The sequence below is a fragment of the Thamnophis sirtalis genome, unplaced genomic scaffold (genome assembly GCF_051295495.1).
Source record: "Thamnophis sirtalis isolate CommonGarterSnake01/CBP01778 unplaced genomic scaffold, rThaSir2_p1.2 scaffold_2, whole genome shotgun sequence".
Lineage (NCBI taxonomy): Eukaryota > Metazoa > Chordata > Lepidosauria > Squamata > Natricidae > Thamnophis > Thamnophis sirtalis.
In genome coordinates this window covers 110,305,703-110,322,863 of record NW_028261382.1, presented here as the reverse complement: position 1 = coordinate 110,322,863, position 17,161 = coordinate 110,305,703, and the positions used below count along the sequence as shown (strand labels likewise).

Below are 17,161 nucleotides of genomic sequence, written 5' to 3'. Positions count from 1 at the left end.
TATCCGTGTGGGTTCTTTCCTAAGGTTGAGACAAAGTGAACAACCGAATGTCACTCAGTTGGCCTCATATCCAACGTAGGATTAGAATTCACAGTCTCCCAGTTAATTTTGTATTGGATGTAGAAAGCAACACAATTTCATCCTGTATAAGAATAAATATACATGATATCAAGCATACAAAATATAGAATACCAGTATGGATGGCAAAACTCGAGATGCACTTGTAGTAAGCTATCCATTATCTTTTTCTCTCTCAAGCTTCCGCTCGACTATGAATAGATATTATTAAGAAGAAAACTAGCATACTCAGGGGGAAATGCCATTTTAAACATGGAATGATAACCTGGAATTCTGAAGGATACTGAATGAAAGGCATTCCTGCCTTTCATTAGGGCAACAGGAAATCTTCCAATGCAAATAGTTTGTGCACTCATACAGAGATGTTTTAATATAGATTTTTGCATGCCAAACAGTTTGTTAAGAAGGCACTTAAGCTGTAAAGCTGCTGTAGACATAGAACAAAAGATACGAAGATTGATTCCTAAGAGCTCAGTTGTACATTTTGCAGGCAAAATAAAAGGCATTATAAAAATATATACGTTTCAAAATCTGACAGCTACAATGAGAGTTGATTATCGTATTTTTCGGAGTATAAGATGCACCTTTTTTCCTCAAAAGAGGCTGAAAATCTGGGTGTGTCTTATACACTGAATATAGCATTTTTTTGCCTCCCCAAACCCCGCCCCCTTTACCAAAATGGCTGTGCATACCCTTTAGGAGCCTTGCTAGGAGTGTGCTCCTGGGGGCTGGGGAGGGAAGAAATGGGTTTTCCTAAAGGCTACGCATGCCCCTTTTGACAAAAAACGGGCCCGTTTTTGCAAAAAAATGGACCATTTTTTGCTCGTTTGGGGGAGGGGCCACTCCCAGGAGCACTCTATAACCCTCCTAAAAGCCATTCATGCCCCTTTTTTGGGGGGAAAAAAACAGGCCCATTTTTGGGAGGTCTGCACAGTGCAAAAACTGTTTTTTAAAAAATTGCCTCTTCAAACCCTTGGTGCATCTTATACTCCGGTGTGTCTTATACTCTGAAAAATATGATATGTTCTTATAAATGTTGATCAAAAGCAAATAGGAGAAATGATGTTCAGTTGACTAGACTACAACTACAGTATTTCAATATCCAAATCTATACTTGAAGATTGAGGGTATGCAAAATGTTTACTCTGGAACCATTTCAAGTGTATAACTGCATGTAAAACTGACATTCTGAGTGCAAAATGGGCAGTTGGAAAAGTTCTAAGCTCAAAATTGAGATTTTTTGGGGGGAGGGGGGAGTTTGCAACATTCTCGCTTCCAACCTGAATCCTAAACATTTAATGCTGGCAATTTTTCACTTTTGTGCTCAAAAACAAGATGCTTCCCAAAGGTCCATGCTGGTTTTGCAACCTCATTATTGGACAATCTCACAGGTATCTTATCCTGTGCTGTGCTTCTAACCAAGCCATAGTTATTCCACAGGAAATACAATATATTTTACAACCATAGCACCAGTGATCTTAGTGAAACTGACACCTCATGTGGTGTGCAAATAAAAATAAATAACTTTTAAGTGAAAGAGGAGTTTGTAAAAAAAATATACAACGTTCCTGTCCAAAACTGACAGTTCTACTGTGGCTTTCAAGACTGGAAAAGGCTACCTACCGATATAGTGAGTAATCATCTGAAATTCGGCTCAACGTTTTTCAGGCGAGCAAGAAATTTCATTGAGTAACAACTACACACCCCAGTCAGTTTGTTTCAAGCTTTAGCTATGTTCAGTTAGTGCTTCCTTCCTTCCTTCTACTGGGTGGAGTCATATCCTTAGGTTTAGTTTCTTTTTAGAAAAAGGGAAATAAATCACACTAAGAGGCCAGGGCTGCAATCCTAGGAAGAAGTTTCTTTCTAGAGTATGGAGATAGATAGATAGATAGATAGATAGATAGATAGATAGATAGATAGATAGATAGATAGATAGATAGATAGATAGATAGATAGATGATAGATAGATAGATAGATAGATAGATAGATAGATAGATAGATAGATGATAGATAGATAGATGATAGATAGATGATAGATTAGATAGATGATATAGATACATAGATTAGATAGATAGATAGATAGATAGATGATAGATAGATACATAGATTAGATAGATAGATTAGATAGATAGATAAGATTAGATAGATAGATAGATAGATTAGATAGATATAGATAGATAGATGATAGATAGATGAGATAGATAGATAAGATTAGATAGATAGATAGATAGATAGATGATAGATAGATAGATACGATAGATAGATAGAATAGATAGATAGATAGATAGATAGATAGATAGATAGATAGATAGATAGATAGATAGATAGATAAAATAGATAGATAGATGATAGATTACAAGATAGAATGATGGATGGATTGATGATTGCTAGATAGAATGATAGATAGACAAGATAGAATGATAGATGATAGAAAGAAAGAAAGAAAGAAAGAAAGAAAGAAAGAAAGAAAGAAAGAAAGAAAGAAAGAAAGACAGACAGACAGACAGACAGACAGACAGACAGATTATTTGAAAAAGCACCTTTGCCATGTCCTGGATGACTGAGAATCTCCATAGACATTAATCCAGGAAAGAAGCTCTCTAAGCAATGGGTTTTCTATGCTCAATTGTATCATTTGGTTGTCTTTTTTTACACCTCTCAAAAAACCATTTGGAATTCTGACACATAAAGAAAAGAGTGGGCTCACTTGACAAGAATAACAATTAAATACAATTAAAAAAATACTGCTAAAAGGAAAATAACTGAAACTACAATTTTATTGTAGGACTGTAAGGATTCTATCCATAAGATAGGCTGAGTGCCAAAGAAGGGAGGCCTTTGAACTTTGGTGCTGGAGAAGACTCCTGCGAGTCCCTTGGACTGCAAGGCGATCAAAGCGGTCAGTCCTAGAGGAGATCAGCCCTGACTGCTCTTTAGAAGGCCAGATCCTGAAGAGGAAACTCAAATACTTTGGCCACGTAATGAGAAGGAAGAACTCACTGGAAAAGAGCCTAATGATGGGAAAGACTGAGGGCAAAAGAAGAAGGGGAGGGCAGGGAATGAGGTGGCTGGATAGAGTCACTGAAGCAGTAGGCATGAGCTTAAATGGACTCCAGAGGATGGTAGAGGACAGGAAGGCCTGGAGGAACGTTGTCCATGGGGTCGCGATGGGTCGGACACGACTTCACAACTAACAACCAGGATTCTATATTTCAAAATAAATGCAAACATTTTTGACCAAGTATGTTTACACAGGTTCAAAAAGCACGCCCAGATTATTTTACTTTACCTATATTATTGTGTTTTTAATATTAACAGAGAGAAATCTAAAACCCACAGCCACTGAAATCCTAAATTTTGAAGAAAAGATAGCACAATATTCCCTCACTGCAACAGAACCCCAAAAGCTATTTTGGTTGCATGTTCTTACCTGAAAGTGGCTCTCCAATTAAAACTAAGTCCTTTTTAAGAAACAAGGATCTGCAGAATCTACAGTCATAAGATCCAGCACCCGTCATCAAAACAGCGTCTCCAGATGACCAGGCATTTCCACTGATGGACAAAGCTGTCAAAAAGCACGTAGCCCTTACAGCAAAACGGAACCATTGTCTTTAGCACACAGCGGATTATTCAAACCTTGGGATAAGCAGGATCATGTTCCACTTGTGAACTCCTAAAAGCAACTTTCTGGACATTACAAATAGTCCTCGGGTTATGACGGCAATGGGGAAAAGAATTCCTGCCACTAAGTGATGCATTGTAAAGCATAACACCATACGACCAGATCACTTAACGATGGCATCATTCAATCTTTTAATCTACCTATCATCTATCTAATCTATTTTATCTATTTTATCTATCTAATCTATCTAATCTATCTAATCTATCTATCTATCTATCTATCATCTATCATCTATCTATCTATCATCTATCTATCATCTATCTATCTATCTATCTATCATCTATCTATCTATCATCTATCATCTATCTATCTATCTATCATCTATCTATCATCTATCTATCTATCTATCTATCTATCTATCTATCTATCTATCTAATCTATCTATCTATCTATCTATCTATCTATCTATCTATCTATCTATCACAGTGATCATGTGATTACAGCTCCTTTGATGTCATAATCATTGTCATGCATCCAAGTACCCAGGTCATGATAGTATGACTGTGGGGTTGCAAAGGCTGAAATTTCAAGGACTGGTCCTTGTTCTGACCGCCCTTCATATGGTAGTCACAACGACACAAGGTTACTATTAGCCACGCTTTATTCACAGTAATTACTCACAGACAAGACTTTGGCAGCAACCCAGACTCCCACATATAAGAGATACACACAAGAGCTTCCCCAGCTTAGTAAAACGGTTGTGTCCTGCAAAAGGTCTCCTCCCAAAGTCTCTTCTTATATACTCTCTTGGGAGGAGCCAAATCACAACCACCTGGGCCTGATTATCTCCTATGTCTCCCTAATTGCTTCCTGCGCTTCTCCACCCTTCTCTGCCTGGCGTCCGGGACCAACTCCCTTTGCTCCTCTCCGCTGCTCCAGGACCTGACATCAGGGACAAACTCCCTTTGGCTTTCACCACTGCTCCATGCCTCAGACGCCTCCTGGTGGCCAACCAGCCTCTCTGGTCACTGCTCGTAGTCTGAACCATGCCCAGGGTCCTCCACATCTTCCAGAGCCGACTCATAGGGTCCCTCGCTATCGGAGTCCATCGGCAGCTCCAACAGCTCCTGCTGGGCCATAACAGGTCCTTATGTCCATTTTTTCAGCACTTCCGTAACTTTGAACAGTCACTAAATGAATGGACATAACCCAAGGACTACATATTACAGTGATGGGATACAGAATGCTAACTTAAGATGAGTTTTGTTCTTTTGAATCAGTAAGACTACACACTACTCATACTTTCCCAATTTTTGAAATTTGATCCCCCCCCCCCCCAAAAAAAACCCTACAGTCTAAATATGATCATGTAGGACTATATTTATCAGTGTCTTAAGTTATACAGCAAGTATACTGTGGGCGTGGCAGGGCAAGGATACTGCAAAATCCCCATTCCCTCCCAATCAGCTGGGACTCGGGAGGCAGAGAATAGATGGGGGTGAGGTCAGCCAAAGGTGGTATTTAGTAGTTCTCCGAAATACTCAAAATTTCTGCTACTGTTTCTCCAGAACTGGTCAGAACCTGCTGAATACCACCTCTGGCAAGGATACTGTAAAATCCCCATTCCCTCACCACTCCAGGGGAAGGATACTACAAAATCCCCATTCCCTCCCTATCAGCTGGGACTCGGGAGGCAGAGAATAGATGGGAGCGGGGCCAGTTAGAGGTGGTATTTAACAGTTCTCCAAACTACTCAAAATTTCCACTACCGGTTCTCCAGAATGGAACCCTTTATAAATGTCGTTCTTCTTCATTAGCTGCATCCCTATATTTAGGATGTTTTTCCTACCAATCTCATTAACAAGGCAATACAATGTCCCAGTTCCTATTTGATAAATATAGCCTTTAATACCGGTTTTTTTTCAACTGCCAGCTGCCTACGCTTGCTTCAAACCCACAGGAGGGACAGCAAACCTTTCAGAAACAGATTCCTGCCCTTACTTCAACTGAAATCTTCTATGGGTATCACAGTCAGCTTGCAGTGGGAATGGGTGGGAAGCGATCCCTGGTGAACGTGGGAGGTCTGCCTTAATTTTGCAGTAAAAATTCGCTTCAGTTGGAAGGGGAAGAATTTAGGGATCTGGTTCTGTCCTTAGGGAAGAAACTCTCTAGGTGATTTGTCTGTGGACATTCTCAATCATCCAGGTCATGGTTGTCCCAAAGGTGCTTTTTTTCAGGAGCAACTGGATTTTCTTGTTTTTCTTCTTTGGAAGAGGTTTCGCTTCCCATCCCAGAAGTTTCTTCAGCTCTGACAGGATAGGAATGGAAGGATTTACATTCCTTGCAAACAGCTGGTCATTTGCATCCTTTTAGAGGGTCACTGAAGCACTTGGAGGTTTATCTGTGTCCTCAGGGTCACCTGAGTGATGCTCTCGATTCCTGTAGTCTGCAATTTTTTCCCTTCTGGAAATCCATTCCCACTCCCACACCATTCAAAAGGTGTTCATCGCAAATTGTATAGCTAAAAGTCTGTAGAGATTCTCAGTCATCCAGGTCATGGTTTTCCCAAAGGGGCTTCATCAGGAGGCAACCAGATTTTCTTGTTTTCTCTTTTGAATATGTTTCACTTCTCATCCAAGAAGCTTCTTCAGCTCTGACAGAATAGGAATGGAAGGATTTATCTTCCTTGCAGACAGCTGGTTATTTGCATCCCTTTAGAGAGTCGTTGAGGCCACTTGGAAGTTTATCTGTGTCTTCAGGGTCACCTGAGTGGTGCTCCTGGTCCTGTAGTCATTTTTCCCCCTCTGGAAATCTATTTCTTATTCCCACACCATTCCAAAGGTGTCCATCCAAAATTCTATAGCTAAAAGTCTGTGGAGATTCTCATTCATCTAGGTCAGTGATGGGCAACCTTTTTGGCGTGGTATGTCAAAAATCGGCAAAAAATCGAGCATAACTCGCATTGTGTGTCACTTCGACAAAAACATAATTTTGCGCAATTTATAGTTTAAACTACAAAAATGTATAATTGCAATATATAATTGTATTTAATAAACCAAAAACAAATTATTTAACATACCTGCTTAGTAACTTCTTTGTTCATCAGTCGATTTCGTATGTTGCCCTTGATATTATTGAACTTGTTTGGGGTGCCGTGAACCAGGGCTGTGGAGTCGGCTGCTTCCAGCTCCACGTCCTCATCAACATGCCGCTCCAGCCCGCCCCTGCTATGAATATTCCTGGTGACGCGAGGGCGAAGAATATGAATATTCATAGCGGGGGCGGGCCGGAGCGGCATGTTGATGAGGACATGGAGCTGGAAGCAGCAGACTCCACAGCCCTGCTGTGAACTGAGATAAGTGTGGTACGGTCGTAACCGACAGTCCCAGGAGTAGACTCTCTGTGCCGGCCTGACTGGAGAGAGGCGCGCACTGTTCCCGCGCTCCTCTCCTGCGGGTCCTCCCTCGCCGCGCTGATGACGTGTGTGCGCAAGGCACGCACGCCTTACCAGCAGCCCCTGCGCTCAGAAAGGGGCGGCGGCGATACAGTAAGTGAGTGTGGGCGGGGGAGATCACACGTCCCGCCCCCCCCCCCCCGTTCCTCCAGCACAGATTCTTTCATCCTCGGCGGCCGTGCAGGAGCCGAGGATGAATCGCATGAAATCCTGTACATGTCACCCCAAATGGCTACGCGTGTCAGCACTGACACGCGTGTCATAGGTTCGCCATCATTGATCTAGGTCATGGTTGTCCCAAAGGATGTAGCTCTCTGCAAGGAATATAAATCCTTCCATTCCCCACTCCCCTGTCAGAGCTGAGGAAGCTTCTTGGATGAGAAGGGAAACCTCCTCAAAAGGAAAAAAAAAACCCAAGAAAGTCCAGTTGCCTCTTGAAAAAAGCAGTCAGTGATTTCCAAATCCATTCCAATCTCCACTTCCCAAGAGCTATTTCACTCTGACTCAGCAAAGCCTTCTATGTATACAGGAAGCTTCTTCAGAAGCAGCCACTTCTCTTATTTCCTAAACAAATCACTCAGCTCCCTCCACAAGCATAGAGGAAATGCCAAAAACTGGACTTGGCAATTTCTGCCTTCCAAAAAATGTGCTGTGCTACTGAACAGGGAGCAACCTAAATACCGTATCAGCACTGAGGCAGATTAAATTTTTGCAAGCTCAAGGAAGTTCACAGAGGAAAAAAAGATTATTATCAACCACAGGTACCACGTTTCCCCTAAAATAAGACAGGCTCTTATTTCCTTTTGACCCCCAAAATAAATGCTTGGCCTTATTTTTGTGGAGATCTTATTATTTTTGAGGTGCAGGAGGCGGTGAGTGTGGTCACCTCATGGCTGCTGCTGTGTTGCGCATCGCTGGGCCTACTGCTCTTTTTGTGGCGGCCATTAGCATGAGGGAAGGAGCCCGGAGGCTAGGGTTGCGGAAGCGGCCGTAAGGTAAGAGCGTGTGGGGTACATAGGGCATGTTCCCCCCTCCCTTCCTCCGCTCTGGCCTCACCTCACCTCATGTTGTTTGCGCGGCAACCAATCAGAGGAAATGGCGGGGACCGGCTACAGATGCATTTAAATATTTTCGAGGGCTTATTTTTGGGGGACGGCTTGTTTTAGTGTAGGCACTCAAAAGCCTGATTGGGCTTATTATCCAGGGAGGTCTTATTTTGGGGAAAACAGGGAAGCCCTCAATGTACAAAGTTTCTATTGCTCAGCAAGACATTTCTTGAGTGAATTTTGCCCCATTTTGCAATCTTTCTTGCCACAGTTGCTACATGAATCTCTGTGGTCATTAAGGCAGTAACATACTTTTTAAGTTAATTTGGCTTCCCTATTGACTTTGCTTGTCAGAAGGTCACAAAAATGGATCACATGATCCCAGAATACTGAGTTAATTGCCAAGTGTCTGAATTTTGAGATACCGCAATGGTTGTAAGCAGGGGTGGGTTCCGGTAGCCACTACTGCTAGTTCGCGTGTGGGCACATGTGTGCATGCACAATGCAATAATTGTTCTGTGCATACACATAAGTGAAAAAGAAGATGGCAGTGCCTATGGTGCTGGCCGAAGAACCAGTTTTGGGGCATGGAAGGCCTGGGTTGCTGCCAGTTCCGGCGACCCAACCCGCCAAACCACTACCGGTTCGGCCGAACCAGTCCAAACCGGTAGGAACCAACCACTGGTTGTAAGTGTGAAAAACAATCATAAGTCACTTTTTTAATGCCTTTATAACGGTCAATGAATGAACAGTTAAGATTGTTAAGGCATATAAGAGTTGTGAACCAAGGCAGCAAATAAATACTGTGGGATTGAATAAATACATTTCTTATCCAGTCATGTAGGAATAAAAGAGTCACAGTAACCAATGTACAGTCAAAACTTTCCTAGTTCCTGTAAGAATTGCAAAGATTTATAATTCAAGTTGAAGATGCTTCTAATAGTATTCTGTTAGTGGCAAAATCGTGCCTGACCCATCGCGACCCCATGGACAATGTTCCTCCAGGCCTTCCTGTCCTCTACCATCCTCTGGAGTCCATTTAAGCCCACGCCTACTGCTTCGGTGACTCCATCCATCACCTCATTATCTGCCGTCCCCTCCTTCTTTTGCCCTCAATCGTTCCCAGCATTAGACTATTTTCCAGTGAGACCTTCCTTCTCATTAGGTGGCCAAAGTACTTGAGTTTCCTCTTCAGGATCTGGCCTTCTAAAGAGCAGTCAGGGTTGATTTCCTCTAGGACTGACCGGTTGGATTGCCTTGCAGTCCAAGGGACTTGCAGGAGTCTTCTCCAGCACCAGAGTTCAAAGGCCTCCATTCTTTGGCGCTCAGCCTTCCTTATGGTCCAAAAGTATTAGATTAAAAATTCTAAAATCAGATTCTAAAAGTACCTTTCAGTCAGCCCCACATTAATTAATATATTAATTCAGCAACTTTTGTGGGTCATAGGGCACATTAGACAGATGGAATGAATAGGACCCTGAGAAAGGTATATGCACATCCTCCCACAGTGAGTGTGAAAACTGTGGTAGTAAATCATGGGTTTGGCAGGAAATACAATGCAGGAAGTAGACGGTTACTTACTGAAGATGTCTACCACCAGTGAACGTTAAATGCAATACACACACACAAAAGTATGTGTGTATGCAATTGTAGCTGATTAACAGATGCAGTGTTTGCATTTAAAATTTGGTCTCAGGGACATACTTAAACAATAGTTTCCCCTTAGCAACAAGTGGGATCAATAATTTGGTCTTTAAATGAAGCACGCAACTGTGTTATGGATCTTGTTTCAGCATTCTCTTTATCTTATAGATCTGCAAAGGTCCCAAATGCCAGGGCTGCTTGTAAAGTTAAAAGTTTTCCAGCACCATCCATAATGGCAAAATATTGCAGTCATTAAACAAGGACAATCTGTATTGCCAGATTGCGCAGGACTTGGTCAGTGACAATCAATCTGTCCTAACTGCTTAGTGGACTTCATTCTTGGGACTGACTCTTTTACTAGTCTGTCCGCTGACCAGACTTTAAACTGTTCCTAGCATAAATAACATTCTGATTTACAAATCTAGCTCATAGTTGAAAGCGTTTTTCAGAAAGCAAATTCAACATCGCTGTGTAACTCACAAAGTCTTCAGAAACTGATCTGTGATAAAAATGAAAACTCTTAGCACAAAGAAAGTTGAACAGAGCTTTCTACAAAGCCTACAATGGAGTTAGATAGTTGCAATGCCTTGTATTCTAAAAGGAAAAGCACATTTTTTAGACAGAAAACAAGTTGCAAACACACACACACATATGCATACATAATGTATGGTGTGCGTATATGTGTGTGTATATACACACACTTACACACGCTCTCTCTCACACACACCCTAGGATATTCAAAGGAAACTCACTACAAATTATACAGAATTTCCCCACCTGTGAAATTTAATGCAGAATAGGGATGCATTAGTGCAAAATAAAATAGACAGAACTAATTTTAAAATTGCTAGGAGAGCTGGTCTACACCTGTCAGGCATAGAAAAAATAGAATCCTCCTGCAGGGTATTTATAAAATAGTTTATTTATAATGACATTTACTGTATAAAAAAATATAACACAGTTAGATCTTTACATTATTTTACGCACCTACTAGGTCAATATAATTTAAAAGGGGGGAAAAAGGAATATTACTGCTATTTACTAGTCATTATAAATTAAGCACGTTCCTGGGAATCATTAAAGCACCTGGAATAGCTATTCTAAATTGCATAATAGAAAAAAGTAGACTATATTAATTTCAATTAAAGGACGACTTGACAATAACAGTACTTCAGTCAGCTAATTTTTATGCATAAAGTGCCACGGTCTCTGATGTTATACTGATTTCAGAGTAATCAGAATAATAATAGCAGTACACACATTTGGGGCTTTGTAAGCATGATATAATATTAAAGCCTTTCCATTATTTATTTTTGTAACCCAATCCTTCATTTGATATGCTTTTTCACAAAGAAAGAGGGAGAAAAATCCGAACGGTGAAAAGTGAATGAATGAATGGTATTAACCACATGATGGTATTAACAATTTGAAAGCAAAAATGTCAAATGTACGTGATATCAATTGTGCACCAAGCAGTGAAAAAGTCAAAGAAACGTAAGGACTCTCTGGAGAAGACCCTAATGTTGGGAAAGATGGAGGGCAAAAGAAGAACAGGACAACAGAGAAGGAGGTGGCTGGACGGAGTCACTGAAGCAGTCGGCGTCAGCTTAAATGGACTCCAAAAGATGGTAGAGGACATGAAGGCCTGGAGGAACATTGTCCGTGGGTTCACGATGGGTCAGACACGACTTTGCAACTAATAACACATAAATTAGTGCTACCAAGATTATGTACAATAGATCAAATAGGAAGACAGAAAAATGAAGCATTAAACCCTCCATGATTCACCTATAACTCAGTAACACCTAAATAAAAACCACCGCATTGTTAACTATCAACATTATGGCCATGGAAGAAGCATGAAAGGAGCTGAGAAAATTCACTTTTGGAGTAAGTTCTATCAGCTTTATTTCCAAACCCATCGTGTTCAGTTACAGAACTGTACAAGAGAAAACTGAATCAATCCTTCCGGAACTTTGTGCCGGGAGTTTTTTAATTATACCTTGAGCCCACTTCAGGATTCTATTATCTCTGATAAGTTATTTCATATCTTGATGATGAAACCATTGAAGCGGGATCATAGGTCAATCAATACGCAAATGACTCTCAGATTTCTCTTTCATCTTGAGGAAACAGCTGGGGCTCTATCTGCCCTGAGCCCAGTGTTCTGGATGGAGTTGATGAGGACAAGTTGAGAAGCCATTATAAGCAAGCCAAGTCCATGGTGTCAACTGCTAAAATGAATGGCATTCAGATGAAACTGTGGAAGGGAAGGTCAGCGCCCACTGAAAAACCTTAACTGTGAGGAAGACTAATGGATCTAGTGCTCGCATCAATGGCTTCCAAGTTATTGTGCGCAGTTTAGTAATCTTTGTACAGTTAGACATGATTTCATAACCTCCCACCTGTGTTTCTGCAATAGATCACATGAGGGAATGTCTTTAAATAAAGTCCAGAAATTACAGTTTGCCTAATAAAAGTGTTGCAAGATTACTGCCTAGCATTGGGGGTTATGACCATATTACATCAGTTTTTAGCAACCATCTCGTTACAATGGCACTGAAAAAAAAGGGACTTATGATCATTTTTCACACTTACGACCGTTGCAACATCCCCAGGATCATGCGATTAAATTCTGGATGCTTGGCTACTGGTACATATTTATGACAGTTGCAGTGTCTCTTCTCTCTCTCTCTCTCTCTGTGTGTGTGTGTGTGTGTGTGTGTGTGTGTGTGATGCAGGGGTGGGTTTCTCGCCCCGTTCCAACTGGTTCGGTTGGAATGAGGCCGGCGGCGTCCTCGCGCACGTGTGCGGCGTCCTCGCACGCGCGTGTGGCACACACATGCACACACGCGGCGCACGCATGCATACTAGCGTCTGTGCGATGCTCCATCTGCTCCTGGAGGATCACGCAGGCGCTGTATGCGTCCTGCGCATGCATGGAAGCGCAGAATTCATCAAAACCGGGTAAGGAGCGGGCGCGCGGGGGGGGGGGGGGGGCTTCGCCGTTCCCGGAAGTTACTTACTTCCGGGTTCGGCAACCAACTGGATCGCAGGGACCACCGCGAACCGGTTGAAACCCACCCCTGGTGTGATGTGATCAAGTGTCATTTTTCTCACTGTGCATTTGGGAGTGAGTTAGGCACCTCATTTCTCATGAAGTACGTTTAGAGAGATGTAACTTACATTTTCTCAAAATGTAACATCTAAAATCTACACGGTGTGTTATGAGCAACATAAATCTTTCCAAAGCTTAGCATATAAGCGTTATTATATAAAATACAGGTGTTCCAAACAAAACAAAAAAAAGACTCATATTCAAGAAATTGTAGGGGGAAAACTGATTAATACATGCTTAAATTGGGCACAAGTTAGACAATAAATGCATAGAGAACTAACATGAGCAGGAAACCCATGTAAAATTTACCACACAATCCGTTACACTGCAAATGCTTTTCTTAGAGGCATGTAAGAATAACAGGTATCCTATCACTATCAGTATCCGACAAACAGATGTATATTGTCTCTAATATCCAATTATTATGAGTTTATTCCATGAAGATTTCTGTTGTTTTAGAGCCTCCAAAACTAGCAAATCTCATATCACGGGGTACTGTAATTGATGGAGGGATGAAGAAACAGATTGAGATATGAATTCTACATTCAAAATAAGATAAAGATAATTAGTATATTCAAGTCAGAGGTTTTAGGTATATTCTTCATCGGTCGTTTCAGCAGAGTATTAATACTCAATGTGATATTGTATGGTGCATTAAATTGGACATATTTAAAATACTTGTATGAATAACAAGGCAAAAAGTAAGCATAACATGAGATACAGAAAACTAACATGCAACTTTAAGAAAATGGAGCAAATAGCCTTGAAAACAAGACCAGAGATCTATACATGCAAAGAAAAATAAGGATGATATGTGGTATACAGAGGTCAGATCTGCAGAGGTTTGTATCTTATGCAAATGTACTCTCAGCTTGGTTCATGTGATGAGTTTATCCACAATGAACTCATTTTTCTGGCCACAAAGACTCAATTCACACAACACCCTAGGCTAAGATGGGGTTAGCTAATTTGCAAGATCTTATAGGTTCACAATCACTTGAAAATAAGTAAACATAGGAGTAGTGTTATCAACAATAAAGATGGTTTAAAAAAGTGAAAGAACAGATGGGCAGAAATGACAATGTCCTGTAACAAAACTTAAAGCAAAACAAGAGTTCTCAATTGATGGGAGAAACTATGAAAGAATTAGAAAAAATGTGAACCACAACATGGCCTAAGAATTTGAAGAATGACAACTGCCTCAATCTGCAATATTCATTCATTCGATCAATTTGTACAGTCACCGATCCTGACTAATGACGCTGGGTGGTGAAGAAGTTAAAATAAATTAAAATAATTCCAACTGCAGATATAAACATTGAAATACACACCAGCCAAGAAAGATATAACAAACCACAATGGTTAATAGGCCAGGAGACAGACCTTTTGTACAAGATTACAAGACTACAGATTAACAGAGTTGGAAGGGACCTTGTAGGTCATCTAGTCCAACCCCCCAGAATTCAAAACGATGCTAGATAGTACCAGATGTCAGGGTTGGGACATGGAAGTAGGTTTTTAAGGCCTTATGAAAGTCCAGCAGGGTTATAATGAGTGAAGGTGAAGATATAACCTGGCCTTAAATTGCTTAGAACCAGGACTGTTCTAGATAAAACCCATTACAGCAGTAGTCCTCGATTTATGACCACAATTGAGCCCAGCATTTGTGTTGGTACCACATTTTCTTGACAAAGTTGTTAAGGGAATGGCTGCAGTTTTTTTTTCCATGTTTTATTTATTTTATTCATATTACTTTCCATCTCCACCAAACAGTGTGAGATCTGGGTACAATTATTTGAACAATCATAATCCACATATTTGTTGTTATGTTCATCACAATAATATTAATAGTATAACTGTATATCAATATAATTACAACAATGCATAGTATCTTCATCATCAAATTTTCTCCACATTTAAATTTCCCTCTTTTTTATATCTCCCCCTATCTAACTTCTGTTTCTATGGTCTAACCATTGATAAAATACATCTCACATCAGAAAATATTCAATTTCTTCTTTACCCTTAATAATGAGCATTAATCTGTCCATTTCTGCGCATTCTAATATGGCTAAGGAATGGCTGCGGTTGTTGAGTTAGTCACACAGTTAAGGGAATCTTACTTTTCCATTGACTTTGTCAGAAGGCCGCAAAAGGGGGAAATCGTGTGACCCCAGGATCCTGCCACCGTCATAAATGTGAGTCACTTGTCGAGCATTCTAATGTAAATCAGATGGGGATGGTGCAATGGTCGTAAGTGTGAAAAATGGTCATAAGTCGCTCTTTTCAGCGAGACTTTTGGTTAAGGGAGTGTCGCCTCACTGAACCACCTTTTCTTGCCAGAGTGGTCAAGGCAACCGCCTTGTTGTTCAATTAAGTTGTTGGTAAGGGTGTTGCTAATTTAAATGGCCGCCGTGATTCATTTAACAACCCTAGCAATGAAGGCCGTACAATGGGGCAACATTCACTTAAATGTTTCGCCTAGCGGCAGAAATATTTGGGCTCCCTTGAGGTTGTAAGTCAAGAACTATCTGTATAGTTTTCACCATGGGGTTAAAGGACTCTCTTAACGAATGTCTCACTTAGCAACCTAAACCCTGGGCACGGTCGCGGTCGTAAGTCGGGGACTACCCGTAAAAGGTGGAGGGGCGCCAAGGGATTCAATTGGGTGGGGGTGGGGGAGAGAAATGCATTTGAAACCCACCCACCCACCCAGTTTTGGGGAAGAGGCCAAGCGAGGCAACCACGAGGAGGAAGAGCAGCAAACAGAAACCACGTGGAAGGAAGAGAGCGGGGGAGGGAGGGGCCAAGGGGCGGTTTCCAAGGGAACCGCGCGTGAGGGGCTCGCGCCGAGGGGCGGGGCCGCAAGGCAGGGGAGGGGGCGGGGCCGGCCCATGTGCCGCGCGGGAGGGGCCGAGCGCCTCTTGAAGACGGGAGCCTGAGAGGAGGGGGGGGGGTGAAAGCGCGCGCAGGGAAAAGCCTTTCCCCCCCCTTCCCTTTTAAAGCGAGGCCTCTCCCGCCCTCCGCCCTCGTATTTCCTCCAAGCGCCTACTCACCGCGCTGTTCCCTCCCTCCCCCGAAGCTTGAGGGGAGGGACTCAGGTGGGCAAAGCGGAGCCGCGCCGGAGCCGCCCGCACTGACCAGGCAAGACGGTGTGTGTGTGTGTGTGTGTGTGGAGGAGGCGAGGACGGCCACCGCCGGGCGTGCGTGCGTCACGCGCGTGCGCGTCAACCAGCCGGATATATAAATATATATGTATATACCGGGAGGCGCAGCGCAGCTGCCCGCGGAGAGGATGGCGTGCGGCAGGGCGGTTGTGGCGGCGACTGTTCGAGACACTGCGCATGCGCCGGAGCCGGCAAAAAAAAAAAAAGGTGGGAGAGCGAGAGAGAGAAAAAAAAAATCCGAGTTTCTCCTTGCCTCCCTCAGGGTGAGAAGTGGAGTCGGGCGGGCGCCAATAAAATAATAATAATAACACCACGGGGCTAAATCGCGTGGTTTGTAGTTCCCCGGGCTCTCGGGTGTTGAGTCGTTTCGGGTCCAGGTGGAAAAGAGCAGAGGAATATATATTTTTTTGGACCGCGGATCGGGTTGCCGGTCCCTTGAAAAAAACCAAGACTAAGTGGCAATTTTTTTTGGGGGGGGGTTTCAGTTTGGAGGGGGCGAGTGTTATCAAACCTTGAAAACAGACCCTGTGAAAAGGGAGGACTCTGGAGAATCCTGGGCCTGATCCATAGTTTGCTCTGACCATGGTTTGTTGAATAAATCATGGTTTGTTGAATCCTTATTTGCATGTATTGCCTATAGTGCAATAAGCATATAAACCAGAATTGGTAAGCCGGGGTGCAAATTGCCAACAGTTCCCAACCTAGAGACTATGGTAAATATAAGGGAAGGTGCAGGAAGGAAAACCAAAAGTAATGTATATAATTATGGGCTATCAGTCATGTTCAACTCCTTAACCTATTTCTTCAGATCTTCCAACAGTATCTAACATTTCATAAGGTTGCCAGATTTTGTCAGATTTCAAAATCAATGGGGCGACTTTTCCCAATTAAGTAGCAATAGCAATAGCAGTTGGACTTATATACCGCTTCATAGGGCTTTCAGCCCTCTCTAAGCGGTTTACAGAGTCAGCATATTGCCCCCAACAACAATCTGGGTCCTCATTTTACCCACCTCGGAAGGATGGAAGGCTG

General features: G+C 42.2%; 1 protein-coding gene across 2 annotated transcripts in view; it reads right to left on the bottom strand.

The window, feature by feature from the left end:
• CYRIB (CYFIP related Rac1 interactor B) overlaps positions 1–17,161 on the bottom strand; it is a 104,176-nt gene that overhangs the window by 64,428 nt on the left and 22,587 nt on the right. The window contains exon 1 of one of the 2 annotated variants that reach the window (XM_087706684.1): positions 16,019–16,239. The exons of the other annotated variant lie outside the window; for it this stretch is intronic. The gene's annotated coding sequence lies outside the window, so the exon portion shown is untranslated. Of the gene's footprint in view, positions 1–16,018; positions 16,240–17,161 lie in introns of those variants that run through there. 2 annotated transcript variants of the gene reach the window in all.